The 17,044-nt window shown below is 45.8% G+C and overlaps 1 protein-coding gene across 10 annotated transcripts in view; it reads right to left on the bottom strand.

Moving 5' to 3' along the window:
* The window catches only part of LOC126272953 (uncharacterized), a 960,200-nt gene that overhangs the window by 689,610 nt on the left and 253,546 nt on the right, over nucleotides 1-17,044 (bottom strand). The window lies entirely within an intron of this gene.

Here is a 17,044-nt window from a genome sequence, read left to right as displayed (position 1 = left end):
TGTAGTAGTAACAAAGAGGCTTATTACACGGAAGATTGATAATAAGCTCATAAGATACAGGTTTTGAGGTGAAGAAATCTACGTACTTACTTTACTTCAGTTGTGGCCTACATCATTGTAGTGAAATCTATTATGGTACCCTGTATTTATTGAACAAGCATATTTTAGAACATGTATGCAGTCATCGAGGGACACCGAAGGCAAGATATTCTCATGTATTTGAACCATTTTTAACTACTCACTAACCGTTGGGTCGTCACACTCTCTTACCAGACAACACAGCAGTCTGTTTTCACGATCTTTCTGCGAAGTCCGTGTATTCGCGACCCGACCTACCTGTGGTGCGAGTCTGCAGTGCACTATGGCTGCTGCCTGCCATTGTGCAAAAGATGTGAAACACGTCACCGATATTCACGGACAACTTTCACAGATCGTAGGATTAGACAGCATCTCTTCGTTACAAGCTATTGTGAAGTTTACTGCAGCATTTCCCCGAAGCCTTTAGTAACTTCGTCACAAAATATCCTCCCCTTTTTTGTATGCAAAAGTATTTCTACGTTTTCAAAAGGATAAATTTTCTTCGCTTTACTCAGCGTGCTCAACACTTCAAGATCATTCTCTAACCCGCCGAGTGGAGGTTCAGTGTGCCGAATGTGGCTGGCTACTGCGGATCAATTGCAGTTGGTAGTCTGCATGCGTTTTTGTGCTCTTTGTGTCTCTATTCAAAGTTCTCCCTCGTGTCTCTCTGTACATCGCACGGTGCGATCACTGTCAGGCCTTCTGGTCTAGGGGCAAAGCACATACCAAGAAACTGAAAGGTCGCGGGGTCGAATCCCGATCTATTGCGCATTAAACAACGGGTCTCCTTTTCCTGGTACTATTAAGAAGATGGGTTAGCGAGACGCAAGTCGCCCAACACTTTTACAATTGCAAGGAATGCACCAGGAATTAACGCCACACGGAATTACTGTTATGTAGTGAGTATAGATGCACAATCGGTCATATATGCTATACATTACTGGCCATTAAAATTGCTGCACCAAGAAGAAATGCAAATGATAAACGAGTATTCATTGGACAAATATATTATACTACAACTGACATGTGATTACATTTTCACGCAATTTGGGTGCATAGATCCTGAGAAATCAGTATCCAGAACAACAACCTCTGGCGTAATAACGGCCTTGATACGACTGGGCATTGAGTCAACAGAGCTTGGGTGGCGTCTACAGGTACAGCTGCCCATGCAGATTCAACACGATACCACAGTTCATCAAGAGTAGTGACTGGCGTATTGTGATGAGGCAGTTGCTCGGCCATCATTGACTAGACGTTTTCAATTGGTGAGAGATGTGGAGAATCTGTTGGGCAAGGCAGCAGTCGAACATTTTCTGTATCCAGAAAGACCCGTACAGGACCTACAACATGCGGTCGTGGATTATCCTGCTAAAATGTAGGGTTTCGCAGGGATCGAATGAAGGGTAGAGCCACGGGTCTAACACATCTGAAATGTAATGTCCACTATTGAAAGTGCCGTCAATGTGAACAAGAGGTGATCAAGACGTGTAACCAATGGCACCCCATAACATCACGCCGAGTGTTACGCCTGTATGGCGATGAGGAATACACGCTTCCAATGTGCGTTCACCGCGATGTCGCCAAACACGGATGCGACCATCACGATGCTGTTAGCAGAACCTCGATTCATCCCAAAAAATGACTTTTTGCCATTCCTGCACCCAGGTTCATCGTCGAATACACCATCGCAGGCTCTCCTGTCTGTGATGCAGCGTCAAGGATAACCGCAGCCACGGTCTCCGAGCTGATAGTCCATGCTGCTGCAAACGTCGTCGAACTGTTCGTGGAGATGGTTGTTGTCTTGCAAACGTCCCTATTTGTTGACTCGGAGATCGAGACGTGGCTGCACGATCCGTTACAGCCATGCGGATAAGATGCCTGTCATCTCGACTGCTAGTGATACGAGGCCGTTGGGATCCAGCACGGCGTTCCGTATTACCCTCCTGAACCCACCGATCAACTGCTGTTTGTGTATGGGAAATCCGTTGAAAGTTTCCTCATGTCAGCACGTTATAGGTGTCGCCACCGGCGCCGACCTTGTGCGAATGCTCTGAAAAGCTAATCATTTGCATATCACAGCATCTTCTCCCTGTCGGTTACATTTCGCATCTGTAGCACGTCATCTACGTGGTGTAGCAATTTTAATGGCCAGTAGTGTACAGGAAAGTACAGCCAGTGGCTTTTTTGAAATACTCGTCTACTGCATTAAACAGTTTTCGAACGTTTCCAGACTGACCTTTAGATGGTGCACGAGCAAGTCACATTTTTTTCCGTAGTGTGATGCTGGGCACAAGCTCGCGACAGTATTGGCGGTTTCGTAATTTTGAGTATATCTCGGGTATTCAGCCGGATAGCGTCGTCCGGAAGGCTTCGTAGTTGGTATCACCTGGCATCTTTAACTGTCACTGCTAACTAGCCATAGATCACTAACTTTTCACTATTTGCAGCACATGTGGACGCTGGTGATTTATTGTGACAGCCCCTACATATTTATATTCACATTGAAAATGGAGCGATCTATGGCCAGCTGGCAATTTCAGTGCCAGCTTTCTGGTGGATATCAATTACGAAGTTGCTCATTCTGCCGCAAGCTACTACCCATGATGCCGAAATAAACATGAAACTTTTATGTGCATTATCTAAATATGAGCATGAGAAGGTTTGAAAACTTTTTAGTGGAATAGACGCATATTTCTAAAAATGGCAGGTTGGAGTTTTCTTTTATTTATATTGAAGTAGCGAACTCGACAACGGTTCGCAAACGCTAAACACGTATGGCAATCGGATATACGTCCAGATCTCCTTCTCTCCACCCCCCCCCCCTGTCTGTGTCCATCTCCTCCTCCTTTCCCTACCTCTCTCTCACCTTGGATCTTCTTCAGTATTATCGCCAAATATTGAAGTCTCTTAAAATAAATGGGTAAAACGTTTGGGATAATTGGTATACGTGGTGTGAGAGAGATCTCTTTTGCTGGGTAGAGGCTTCAGTTACAGCATTTAGTATAGTTTTAATCTGCACACGGGTAAGATTACAAAGTTTCGGCCGATTTAGATTCCGTAGCAGTATTCAAAATGTGCAAATGTGCGTGAATTCCTAAGGGGCCAAACTGATGAGGTCATCGGTCCCTAGACTTACACACTACTTAAGCTAAGGCTAAGAACAACATTCGCCCACATGCCCACATGCCCGAAGGAGGACTGGAACCTCCGGCGGGAGGGGCCTCGCAATCCGTGACATCGCGCCTCGAACCGCGCGACCACTCCGCGTAGCTAGTAGCAGTCTAATCGGAAGCGGATAATCCATAAATATAACTTTGCTGTTTTTTGGTAAGGCAGACTGCAAGGTAAAACAAAACAGCACAGAACTGTGTATACAGATTTTGTTTAAAACTGTACATAAGGCGCAAGAATATACGTGGTGTGTCTAAAACGTTCGGTTCAAAAAACGGCTCTAAGCACTATGGGACTCAACATCTGAGGGCATCAGTCCCCTAGACTCAGAAATACTTAAACCTAAGTACATCATACACATCCATGCCCGAGGCAGGATTCGAACTTGCGACCGCAGCAGCAGCGCGGTTCCGGACTGAAGCGCCTAGAACAGAATAAAAAAGTGTCATATCTGAGCGGCAACTTGGCGTATATGTGCCTGCATGCGCATGGGTGTTCAGAGTCTTGAGGAGAATCGATACACGGCTGCACTGCATGTGGCTGGCTGTGTAGACAGACCGCAATTAGTTGAACGTAGTGTGAGAGAAGTGTCACGCAATGGAGCAACAGGGTAAACATTACGTTCTGCTACAAATTGGGGAAGACTGCAACGGAGACACATGGAATGTTGGTGCAGGTGTGCGGGAAGGAAGCCGTGAGCAGAAAATGTGTTTACGAAAGGTTTAAACGCTTCCGTGAAGGGAAGGAAACAACTGAAGATGAGCCACGTTCGCCGGCCAGTGTGGCCGAGCGGTTCTAGGCGCTTCAGTCTGGAACCGCCCGACCGCTACGGTCACAGGTTCGAATACTGCCTCGGACATGTATGTGTGTGATGTCCTCAGGTTAGTTAGGTTTAAGTAGTTCTAAGTTCTAGGCGACTGATGACCTCCGAAGTAGAGTCCCATAGTGCTCAGAGACATTTGAACCATTTGAGCCACGTTCAAGTAGTCCGTCAACAAGCAGAATCCCAGAAAAGATAGAAAAATTGCGACAAATACTGGCACAAGATCGGCGACGGACTCTCAGATTGATTGCGGGATAAACTGGTCATTAGCAAGGACACGGTGCACACCATCGTCCGCGATGATTTGGGTAAGCGGAAGATCTGCTCTCGATTTGCACCGCACAAGCTCACAGACGAGCAGAAAGCAAATCGGATGGAAACTGCCGGTGATTTCATTTCCATGTGCGACCAGGATCCATTGCTTCTGAACACCATTGTCGCGGTTCCTCAGACCTGGTGCTATCATTTCGATCGGGATCAATACGGCAATCGATGTCATGGTGTTCACCGTCTTCCCCGCGACCAAAAAAAGCTGTCTGCAAAAATCCAAGGCTGCTTCTTCGACACCATTCTCAAGGAATTTGTTCCTGCTGGTCAAACCATTAACGCTGAATTTTACGAGTCTGTTTTGAACCGATTGTTAAAGCGTATCCGGCGAGTTCGGCCAGAGTTCACAGGACTGGAAAATGGATGCTGCTCCGTGACGATGCCCCTGCACACTGCGCGATCCGTGTGCGCCAATTCATGGCTCAGAAGGTGCTAAATGTTCTTGAACACTCTCCGTACACCTCTGATCTGCCTCCTGCGGACTTCTTGCTGTTTCCCGCTTGAAGGCGACCAAGACAGGTGAACGTTGTGCGGAAGTGAATGCTATCAAAGATCGTGGGATAGCCGTTCTAAGATCGACTCCACAAGAGGCCTTTGCTGATAGTTTCCAGAAGCTGAACGAACCTTGTCAAAAGTGTGTTATAGCGGGTGGCGACTATTTTGAAGGGCAATAAAGAACATTTGGTTGTATCTTTTGTTTTGTTCGTTGTGTGATAGCATTCATTGAACTTTTTAGACACACCGCGTACTTATAAGACAGAAACAATTTGTCTATTGGCTTAACGGCCCTGATCTCGTAGTTAAAAGAACTGCGAGAGAAACAAAACGAAACCCCTCATTTTTCACAACACGGCATAACACAGAATTTTCTGTCTCACACTGAGTTTTAAGAGGGAATCTGTACATTGTTGTTTCAAAAATATAGAGCCTACATATATCTGCATCAAGGGTTCGAGGTAAGTCGGTAGAAGACTTTTCGAGATTTTCACTAACAACTTTCCGCCATTACACATTACATGTGTTAAAAAATAAAGTCTGTTATAAATTAGTTGTATAAAAGTAACCTTTAATTGCAGGTCTGCCCGGTTAGCCGACCGGTCTAATGCACGGCTTTCTGGAGAGGGGAGGAGCGCCTGGTCCCCGGCACGAATCCGCCCGGCGGACTTGCGTCGAGGTCCGGTGAGCCGGCCAGTCAGTGGATGGTTTTTTGGCGGTTTTCCATCTGCCTCGGCAAATGCGAGCTGGTTCCCCTTATTCCGCCTCAGCTACACTGTGTCGGCCATTGCTGCGCAAACAAGTTCTCCACATACGCGTACACCGGCATTACTCTACCACGCAAACAAAGGGGTTACACTCGTCTGTTGTGAGACTTTCCCTGGGGGGTCCACCGGGGGCCGAACAGCACAATAACCGTGGGCTCGGTGTGGGGTGGCGGAGGGGTGAAGTGGACTGCGGTAGTCGTCGTGGGTTTGTGAACCACTGCGGCTGCGGCAGGGACGGAGCCTCTCCGTCGTTTCTATGTCTCCGGTAACATACAGCACAATACATACATACAACCTTTAATTGTGAAAAGAGTAAATAACTTACAGAAATGAAACTTCCTGGCAGATTAAAACTGTGTGCCCGACCGAGACTCGAACTCGGGACCTTTGCCTTTCGCGGGCAAGTGCTCTACCATCTGAGCTACCGAAGCACGACTCACGCCCGGTACTCACAGCTTTACTTCTGCCAGTATCCGTCTCCTACCTTCCAACACAGTTTTAATCTGCCAGGAAGTTTCATATCAGCGCACACTCCGCTGCAGAGTGAAAATCTCGTTCTGGAAACTTACAGAAATATTTGATTAGCACTGGATGCGACATGTTGTCATGTTTTATTCCCGCCTAACACTGTTAGTTCCCGACTTCCCTGCTAGGAGGCATAAGCAGTCATCGTGGAGGCGTGTAATGGTGCAGAGCACTTGCGACGTTGTTTATGGTTTCATCAATCCAAATCCGCCACTGCAGTTCAGAGAAAATTCAGGACTACATGGAGCAAGCTACCACCTCAAAGAGAAACTGTCATTAACTGGTACAACCGTTTCACCGAAACTAGCTGCGTATCACTTATGATGCCTGGTCAGGCTTGACCAGCAGTCTCTGATACAGCAACTGAACAAGTTCAGCTGTCTTACATTCACCATGCGAGTAAATCAACGAGAGGTGCCATCTTAGAACTGAATATGCCTAGTGTTACAGTGTGGAAGCTGCCTCAGCTATTCAGTGTCCTCTCGACGATCACCAGAGGTGTACGGCCAGTGTAGGAGATCGCTCCCCACACCGTGATGCCGGGTGTTGGCCCTGTGTGCCTCGGTCGTATGCAGTCCTGATTGTGGCGCTCACCTGCACGGCGCCAAACACGCATACGACCATCATTGGCACCAAGGCAGAAGCGACTCTCATCGCTGAAGACGACACGTCTCCATTCGTCCCTCCATTCACGCCTGTCGCGACACCACTGGAGGCGAGCTGCACGATGTTGGGGCGTGAGCGGAAGACGGCCTAACGGTGTGCGGGACCGTAGCCCAGCTTCATGGAGACGGTTGCGAATGGTCCTCGCCGATACCCCAGGAGCAACAGTGTCCCTAATTTGCTGGGAAGTGGCGATGCGGTCCCCTACGGCACTGCGTAGGATCCTACGGTCTTGGCGTGCATCCGTGCGTCGCTGCGGTCCGGTCCCAGGTCGACGGGCACGTGCACCTTCCGCCGACCATTGGCGACAACATCGATGTGCTGTGGACACTTCACGCCTCATGTGTTGAGCAATTCGGCGGTACGTCCACCCGGCCTCCCGCATGCCCACTATACGCCCTCGCTTAAAGTCCGCCAGCTGCACATACGGTTCACGTCCACGCTTTCGCGGCATGCTACCAGTGTTAAAGACTGCGATGGAGCTCCGTATTCCACGGCAAACTGGCTGACACTGACGGCGGCGGTGCACAAATGCTGCGCAGCTAGCGCCATTCGACGGCCAACACCGCGGTTCCTGGTGTGTCCGCTGTGCCGTGAGTGTGATCATTGCTTGTACAGCCCTCTCGCAGTGTCCGGGGCAAGTATGGTGGGTCTGACACACCGGTGTCAATGTGTTCTTTTTTCCATTTCCAGGAGTGTATATCGACGCTGTGAGCAATGCGCGAACAAAATTATCAGTGCTCGCAGATGTTACGAAGTGACTGCTAGAGAACTAGAGTTTATAACTAGGCGTACTGACAGCGGTCTTCCCGCCCATGTTCACTAATGGAACAGGATAGGAGGGAAATGATAATGAACGCGACATACTCTCCGGCACACTGCTTAAGGGGGATTGCGGAGTATAATAAATGAAAGGCTGAGAAAATGTAAAGCAGCGGAGAAGGCGGCAGCGCGCAGCAGACCCTGTAAGGAAGCGCCGTGTGGGTTGAGGCTGAAGTAAACAGCGCCGGTGTACGGCGGCTGTTGTGCCAGATAGGCGTCCTCCATTAATATCCGCGACGTCGGGTCACGGGACGCACTGATGTCACGCAGATAAGGCGACAGCGGGAACCCGTAGGCGCGCCAGCTAGCTAGCTACTGCTACCGTGTGCCCAGTGTTCCTCGAGCGGGGTGCGCGCTGTTTCTAGCAGCTGCTTGCGTTTTGTATCTCCCACCTTGTTATTATTCCTTACTATACGAAGCTCGAGGAATATCAATCAAAAGAATAGAAATGGTTTTAAAACTGCTGGCTGGTCGCGAAATTATAGTCACAGGATCTTTGTGGACCTATTTCTTTTTCACATTACGCGTTTCGGGCTCTGCCCTTCTTCAGATGGCCTAGTAACAAATAATTCTTTTTAGGGTCTTGTAAAATTATACACGTGTATAAATAGGGCTTTGCCGCGCGGGATTAGCCGAGCGGTCTGGGGCGCTGCAGTCATGGACTGTGCGGTTGGTCTCGGCGGAGGTTCGAGCCCTCCCTCGGGCATGGGTGTGTGTGTGTGTTTGTCCTTAGGATAATTTAGGTTAAGTAGTGTGTAAGCATAGGGACTGATGACCTTAGCAGTTAAGTCCCATAAAATTTCAAAAATGGATTAAATGGCTCTGATCACTATAGGACTTAACATGTGAGGTCATCAGTCCCCTAGAAGTTAAACCTAACTAACCTAAGGACATCACACACATCCATGCCCGAGGCAGGATTCGAACCTGAGACCGTAGCAGTCGCGCGGTTCCCGACTGAAGCACCTAGAACCGCTCGGCCACTGCGGCCGGCCATAATATTTCAAACACATTTTTGAACTAATGAGGCTTCTGTACTAAACCATCGCATAACAAGACATTTAAGACGTAATACATGCTCTTTGTTACGAAGTGGACATATAACGTTGGCAAATTTGTCACGTAACGTCAAAACTGAAATAGGTATTACAATTCCATAGAGTAAAATAAGATTTCTCCCAATCATGTTGTGACAGGTGATCGATTTTCATTTCACTGCCCCTCATCTTTTTAGCTATTTATTTTGTGTTATACATTAAGTCTGGCTACAACAAATGCATAAAAAATACTAAAGGCTGAACCAATCAAAATGGCTCAAATCGCTCTGAGCACTATGGGACTTAACATCTGAGGTCATCAGTCCGCTAGAACTTAGAACTACTTAAACCCAACTAACCTAAGGACATCACACACATCCATGCCCGAGGCAGGATTCGAACCTGCGATCGTAGCGGTCGCGCGGTTCCAGACTGAAGCGCCTAGAACCGCTCGGCCACTCTGGGCGACTCTAGGAGTGTTACAAAGGACTTAGTAGATAAGTTTTGATAAGGAACCCATGTAGGGAAATATAGCGATTGGTTGTTAAAATAAGTTTAAAGATCGAATCAGTTTCAAACCTTCCGCTTCACGATACGCATGCAGCACAGCCGGGACTGAGCTCTGATCTACGAGGGTTGAATGAAAAGTAATGCCTCCACCTTCATTAATTGGGTTTGGATGGGTATATTTTAATAAATCAAACGCAGAAATAATCCTTAGAAAGTGATCTTTAATTATCAATATTCACTTCTCCACATAATCACTAGGAAACTGGATCCATTTCTGCCAACGATAAACAAGTTTTTTGAAGCTGTCACAGAAGAAGTCGACACTCTGTTTCCGCAACCACAGTCTCACAGTTCTCTCATCTTCTTCATCAGCAGCATAATGATGTCCCATGATTGAATGGAGAAAGGCCTCACCTTCATTCTCGTACTGCGAGATGAGTTCCTGGCAAATTTCAAGTCTGCGAAGTTTCATATCAGGAGTCAGCATACATTTTGCATGGTGCACAGATCTTCCGACAGCCAAGGAAAGGAATAATGTGACCCAAACGTTCTTGTGAAATGCTTATTGTGCTTACAGTTTCTCTCTGAGTGATACGACGATCGTCCTGGATCAGTCTGTCAACATTTTGCTTGTGTAACTCGGTGGTTGCTGTCATGGGACGTCCAACTCTTTGTTTGTCACGTAGGTCAGATGTTCCCCTCTCAACTTACTTCCCCTTTATACTTACTCGCCCTACGAAGCACAGCACTCACATCAACACAATCACTATAAACAGCTTTCATTCTCTTATGAATCTCCTTCTGCTGTCAAGAATTCAATGACTGCAGGTTGCTTAAATTGCACTGACCGACCATCTGCGCAGGGTTCCATACTTTATACTGTAACAACACAACCGTTCAATGCTAACGCTTCCCGCCAACTGGAGCTGTAGAGAGGAGGCTACGGAACAAGCCAACACCTGCCGCATACCAATGTTGCCAACTATTGAAGAGTTACGAAGGTGGAGTCATTACTTTTCAGTCAACCCTCGTATATGGTCTGCAGGAGAAGATGGCATGGTCAATGTTCAGAGCACTCACCGTCAGGTCCTCTTCTACATGATGAAGCGCAGTGCGTCCTTGGAGCATCACAGTCAACCCTCCTAGATGCGGGCAATTTCTCGCTGCCGTTTTTGTAGTTGGACAAAAACCTATACCAGGGATTGACGGTGGCACCCTCATCTTTTTGTATGCGTACTGCAAAGCGGGAGATTTGAAAGAGATCCGATCACCAAACTTATCTTACGAGTATACCCTGATCACATACTTTCGTACATGGTTTCGGTATCGAAACTTTACCTACTAAGTTCCCTCTTACAACTTCTAGAACCGTGTAATAGGAATTGTTAAACAACCTGTACGTGGAGCTAATGTTGCCGCGACGAACATAGAACTCGGGGTCAGGGGGATAGAGGACAAGTCACCCTCATTGTGCCTTCAGTCACACGTCTCACAAGAAAATATGCTACGTCATTGACAAGTGCAGCTTAAACAGTCGACATGACATAACCTCAGAGAGAAAAGCGCATTTGTGTTACGCAAGATGTGCGTGACGAACAAGGCGCCGGTTGGCCGGTACAGACGAATATGGAGTCTAAAATGCTCAGATGCGGAAGAATACATGTAGATTTTGTTATTGGTATGTGATTCAAATAACAAATATTCAGGTAACAAAAATGAGACTATAGGCATAATTATGCGGTTACTAAAGAACTGTCTTCCATTTTGACCAGTAACGTCACGTTCGGGATTATTGGTATCACTAATCACTATTACTGCCTTTTTTCTTTATACATTAAGACCTTCCAGGGTATTCTTCCTCTTTCGGTATTTCTTCATTGTTTCACAGTGTTTCTTTTACCTTTATTGAGCACTTTGTGCCTATTTTCAACATCTACATATTTATTCTGCTAACTACTGTGAAGTGCTTGGAAGAGGATGCTTCTCATTGTAGCATTTATTATGGTTTCTTCCCGTTCCATAAGCATATGTTGCGAGCTGTAATTCGTCTGACGTTATCTGTGTGGCCTCTACGGCAGCGGTCGGCAGAGGGGCCATAGCACGAGGGTCCATAGAAATTTCATCAAGAGGAGACAAGATTCTCGAATTGTCAGTTTTGATTTAAGTCTCTCAGTGAATCTGAGACTGTGTCGTGCCCTTAGAGCTAAATTTGACAGCAGTTAACAAAATTTTCTGTATCCAACGATCGATCGACACCCACTCAGTATTTTTAAGGTATATTACTTTTATACCTAAATGGTAAGCATATTTCTTCAGCGAGTGTAAAGTGTACCCAGACATATTATAAAAATGTATGTATGCGTGCGCAAGCGCGCTCGTGTGTGTGTGTGTGTGTGTGTGTGTGTGTGTGTGTATGTATGTGTGTGTGTGTGTGTTCCACAAAAAAATGGTTCTGAACACTATGGGACTTAACATCTGAGGTCATCAGTCCCCTAGAACTTAGAACTACTTAAACCTAACTAACCTAAGGACGTCATACACATCCATGCCCGAGGCAGGATTCGAACCTGCGGCCGTAGCGGTCGCGCGGTTCCAGACTGATGCGCCTAGAACCCCTCGGCCACACCGGCCGTCTGTGTTCCACCCCACCTTCTAAACCAGTGGACCGATTTCAACCAAACTTGGTAGACATATCTGCTACTGTTAGGCAACAAGCGCTGTGAAAATTGAACTATGCGTTGGGTGAAATACTGCTGTATGATGCTTGACGGTCAAATGTATTATTTCTCTGCTACAGTCTGTATTTGCAACAAATTTCACAGACATTATTGAATGTTCAAATGTGTGTGAAATGTTATGGGACTTAACTACTAAGGTCATCAGTCACTAAGCTTACACACTACTTAACCTAAATTATCCTAAGGACAAACACACACACCCATGCCCGAGGGAGGACTCGAAACTCCGCCGGGGCTAGGCGCACAGTCCATGACTGCAGCGCCCCAGACCGCACGGCTAATCCCGCGCGGCTGACATTAATGACACATGCCGTTACATGCACCCAAAATATTATATATGCTACCACTCATAGTTCAGGATATATGACGTCATAAATATTGAGATGCCTGAAAAACTGAGGCACTGTGCATCACGTTTATTAGTGGTTTTCTACTTTCTTCTCAACACGTTTTGCACACAGTATCCGCAGATGCCGGTGAATATATCTACAAAATTATATCATTGTATGACACACAGAACAAGAAATATGACGCCTGAAAAATTGCCAGAGCTTGAGTACTACGCATTTCTGCCGCTGGGAGTGCGTAGCCAAACTCACTGTCAGTTCAAGTGCCGCCTGTGTTCTGACCTGATTTGTTCTGTTCATCTGCAGTGATTGCTTTTGTTAGCGCTGTTTTGTTCTTGTCTCGTTTTTTATGATGGCAAGTTTAAATGAACAACGTTAAGCTGTGAAATTTTGTATTCTACTCGGTAAAAATGCTGCTGAAACTGTTTTAATGTTGGAAACAGCTTACCAAGATGACGCTATGGGAAACACACGTTCTGGACTTCCATGAAATGCCCGATTCATTCAGAGTTTGTTGCCCCACGTCAGACCATCAATCAAACATTTTATTTGGAAGTTTTGAAGTTTCTCAACAGCGTTCATCAAAAAAGACCCGATTTGTGGCAGATAGGAAACTGGTTTTTCCATCATGGTAACGGTCCTGCACACACGGCCGTCTCTGTTAGACAGCTTTATGCTAAAAATGGCACGATTCCACTGCCCACGCACCTTACTCGCCTGACCTGGCTCCGTGCAACATTTTCTTATTTCCATATATGAAAAGGGGCCTGAAAGGACACAGATTTGACAACATTGAAGAAGTGAAGAAAAAAACGAGGAAGGGGGGGGGGGGTGCTGTCAGCCATTTCTAAAGATTTCAATGAAATGAATACCCTTAGCTGCATACAGGGATTGATATAAGTCAACGGGGACAGTTGAAAATGTATGCCCCGACCGGAACTCGAACCCGGGATCTCCTGCTTACAATGCAGACGCTCTATCCATCTCTCTCGTTTTTTTTAAAAAAATCTCATTTTGTTCAGTTTCGTTCGTTGCATCTGTTCGGTGCAGACGTCGCAAGACACCCGTTTCAGTTCGTCGTTGATCCATTAACTCAGTTTTTTTTTTTTTATTACAGAGGGTAGCTAACCCTCTTTTTTGTTGATCGTTGTGTTTGGTCGTTGCGGACGTCACTTGACATCCGTTCAAGTTCGTTGTTGATCCTTTCACTCAGTTTTTTTTTTTTTTTTACTACAGAGACCAACCAGCTCTCTGACCGAACACGCTGAGCTACCGTGCCGGCAGCCCATCTGAGCCACCGAGGACACACAGGATAGTGCGACTGCAGGGACTTATCTCTGGCACATCTCCCGTGAGATCCACATTCGCAACTTATTGTCCTGAACTATATTCATAGTGCCCCTGCCCATCAAATTCATGTCAAATGGCTGGTGAGCCTTAACTATATACATATGAAGATGGTATCTGTTCTTTCGGACATGTCCGAAAGAACAGAAACCATCTTCACATATTTCTAAAGATGACTGCAAAAAATGTTTCCAACCGTGGAAGCACCGGTGGGACAGATGTACTAGTTGTGGTGGACGTATTTTAAAGGAGATAAGTTTGTTTTGTAAATAATTTGAAAATATGTAGCTTCTAAAAAAATTATTCCGGTTTTTTGGGGTACCCTCTCGTTTTGTTTACTATTGAAATATTGCTATAATCGAGTCAACTTAAGGAAGTCGCTGACACTCGTCAGCGCTTTTGACAGCTTTCAACTGTGAGGTGAAAATAGCTGTAGGCGTAAACGAAAGCCGTCTGTAGAGATATCAGGAGGCGTTGCCAGAGAGGCGTTTACAAAATCGCGTTGTAGACACACGAAGGAACGGCGCCCAGCGTACAGAAGCTAGACAGGAAAATTTCTCTCGATTTGGCTCCTCCGCCCGGACAGCCGAGTGTTTTAGTGCACCGCGTCAGCGATTCGGGCTGGTGCAGTGTCTCCCATTAGAATCCGCCCCGTGGATTAACGACAAGGGCCGGTTTCTGCGTAGATCTCTCAGAGCGAGCTGGCCGGAGTGGCCGTGCGGTTCTGGAACCGCACGACCGCTACGGTCGCAGATTCGAATTCTGCCTTGGGCATGGATGTGTGTGGTGTCCTTAGGTTAGTTAGATTTAAGTAGCTCTAAGTTCTAGGAGACTGATGGCCTCAGTAGTTTAGTCCCATAGTGCTCAGAGCCATTTGAGCCCCCAGAGCTGTTGATGGGTCACGTCGTTCATAAATAGACCTTTTCAATCTATCCCAGGCATATTCGATAGGGGTCATGTCTGGAGAACATGCTTGCCACTCTCGTCGAGCGACCGGCCACTGTGGCCGAGCGGATCTAAGCGCTTCAGACCGTAACCGCGCCGCTGCTACGGTCACAGGTTCGAACCCTGCCTCGGGAATGGCTGTGTGTGATGTCCTTAGGTCAGTTAGCTTTAAGTAGTTCGAATGGTTCAAATGGCTCTGAGCACTATGGGACATAACATCTACGGTCTTCAGACCCCTAGAATTTAGAACTACTTAACCCTAACTAACCTAAGGACATCACGCAACACCTTAGGTTAGTTAGGTTTAAGTAGTTCTAAGTCTAGGGGACTGATGACCTCAGTATCCCATAGTGTTTAGAGCCATTTGAACCAAGTCGAGCGATGTCGTTATCCTCAAGGAAGTCATTCACAAGATGTGCACGGTGGGGGCACAAATTGTCGTCCATGAACACGAATGCCTCGCCAATATGCTGTGCACTATCGGTCGGAGGATGGCATTCACGAATCGTACAGCCGTTACGGTGCCTTCCGTGACCACCAGCGGGGTACGTCGGCCCACATAATGCCACCCCAAAACAGCAGGGAACCTCCACCTTGGTGCACTCGCTGGACTGTGTCTATTGCGTGGTTTTTAGGCTGCACTCAAGCCCCGCCTCAGTTGCACGATTCGAAAATACTTCGAAAACGTTCACACTTTCTCATATGGATAACACTACACGCAGACGACCATCCCTTAAATTAACCATGCCAAATCCGATAGTAATCAAGCCTAACTCGTGTCTATGTGGGACAAAGGAAAAAGAATAATAAATATTTTTATATTACTATTATAAGCATGAATACCACGTTACAAAGGGATAAAGTAACAACCTTTTTACGATCAAATCCAAAGTATCCAATGAGCTACTCACAAAACGAGATTTTTGTTCATATATAGATAACTTTAGGTTGACACTGAAATATAAAACCTGATTTTTTTTAAAAAGTGAGCACGATTGAGAAACACACTTCGATAACAATAATAATAACCAGTACAGAAACATAAATACCCTTCAAAGCGGAGAACAGGAAATGGACTTCAAAAACTGGCGATTCAGCTTAAATGCCGGCACCAACAACAACACTTCGTTTGTTCACAAAACTCCACCTCCGAAAATGTTATCGATTTACTGCATTATTTTCATGCCTTGTATATTTATTATTGATTGATATACCTAAAGTCGGGTAAGATATGTTTTGAAAGCTACTGTTCATCTGTATGGTTGTTTGGGTGAACTGAAAGCCAGGGCAGCATTCGACTAGATGAATGCGGAAAATCTCCCGGAATCAACCGGAAATTACCTTGGCAGACACGACTATTGAGAGCATAGGATAAAACCAAAGTGATCCTCGTCTATTACGTTTGACACATTATTATGCAGGCATATCAACCAGACCGCAGGATGCGTAACTGTGTAACAGACCGCTAAAGTACGTGGGGAATCTGTATCCTTTTAACCTAATTGGCAACAGCTGTAACGTTTTCCTTGAACATCTCATTTGAATGTGTGCTTATGCACTTGTCGCCGTTCACTACACTATCATGTCGTTGTTGTTTAATGCGCTGGTGTATACATTTAAAAGAATACGTATCAGTGATTTTTTCTTTCATTCTGACTATAATAAAACTTTACGATGAGTATTTTAATTGATGAGAAGAAATAGTTATTTTTTCCTCCCCCTATTTATCGGTAGTGAGATCCATATTTTTGTCGAGAAAACGCCTGTCCGTGCTGCCGATTTTGAACGAGTGAGTGACACCTAGGAGCCCCAAATTAAATCATGTTTGCAAGTGTTGCCACCAAAGGGAATTACCAAGCAAGAAATTTTAAAGATTTTGTTTATCAAAGAATAACTGAAAGAAAAAATAATTTAATGTAATATGTGTGGCCTATATTGTTTCGCAAGGCGAAAGACATTATTGTCTGTAACTGTGTAAATTAATTACGTAGGGAAGGAATTTTTATTTTCGCTCACTGTTTCTAACGCTTCCCAGCACAGATTCTGCTAAGGTAATGTTTTGTGTAGTCCTTTTGATAAAAAAAAAATCGTGCACATGTAGTGAATTCAGTAATTCAGAGTTTTCGTACTGCGAAGATTATTTTGGAATACGTGTTTTGTGCGATCAATTGTAAATATTGTATTGAAATGTAAATGTCACAGAACCTAGCTTTCTTTTAAATACACTCCTGGAAATTGAAATAAGAACACCGTGAATTCATTGTCCCAGGAAGGGGAAACTTTATTGACATATTCCTGGGGTCAGATACATCACATGATCACACTGACAGAACCACAGGCACATAGACACAGGCAACAGAGCATGCACAATGTCGGCACTAGTACAGTGTATATTCACCTTTCGCAGCAATGCAGCCTGCTATTCTCCCATGGAGACGATCGTAGA

This window comes from Schistocerca gregaria, chromosome 5 (assembly GCF_023897955.1).
Source record: "Schistocerca gregaria isolate iqSchGreg1 chromosome 5, iqSchGreg1.2, whole genome shotgun sequence".
NCBI lineage: Eukaryota > Metazoa > Arthropoda > Insecta > Orthoptera > Acrididae > Schistocerca > Schistocerca gregaria.
This window is presented reverse-complemented; position numbering and strand designations above follow the sequence as displayed.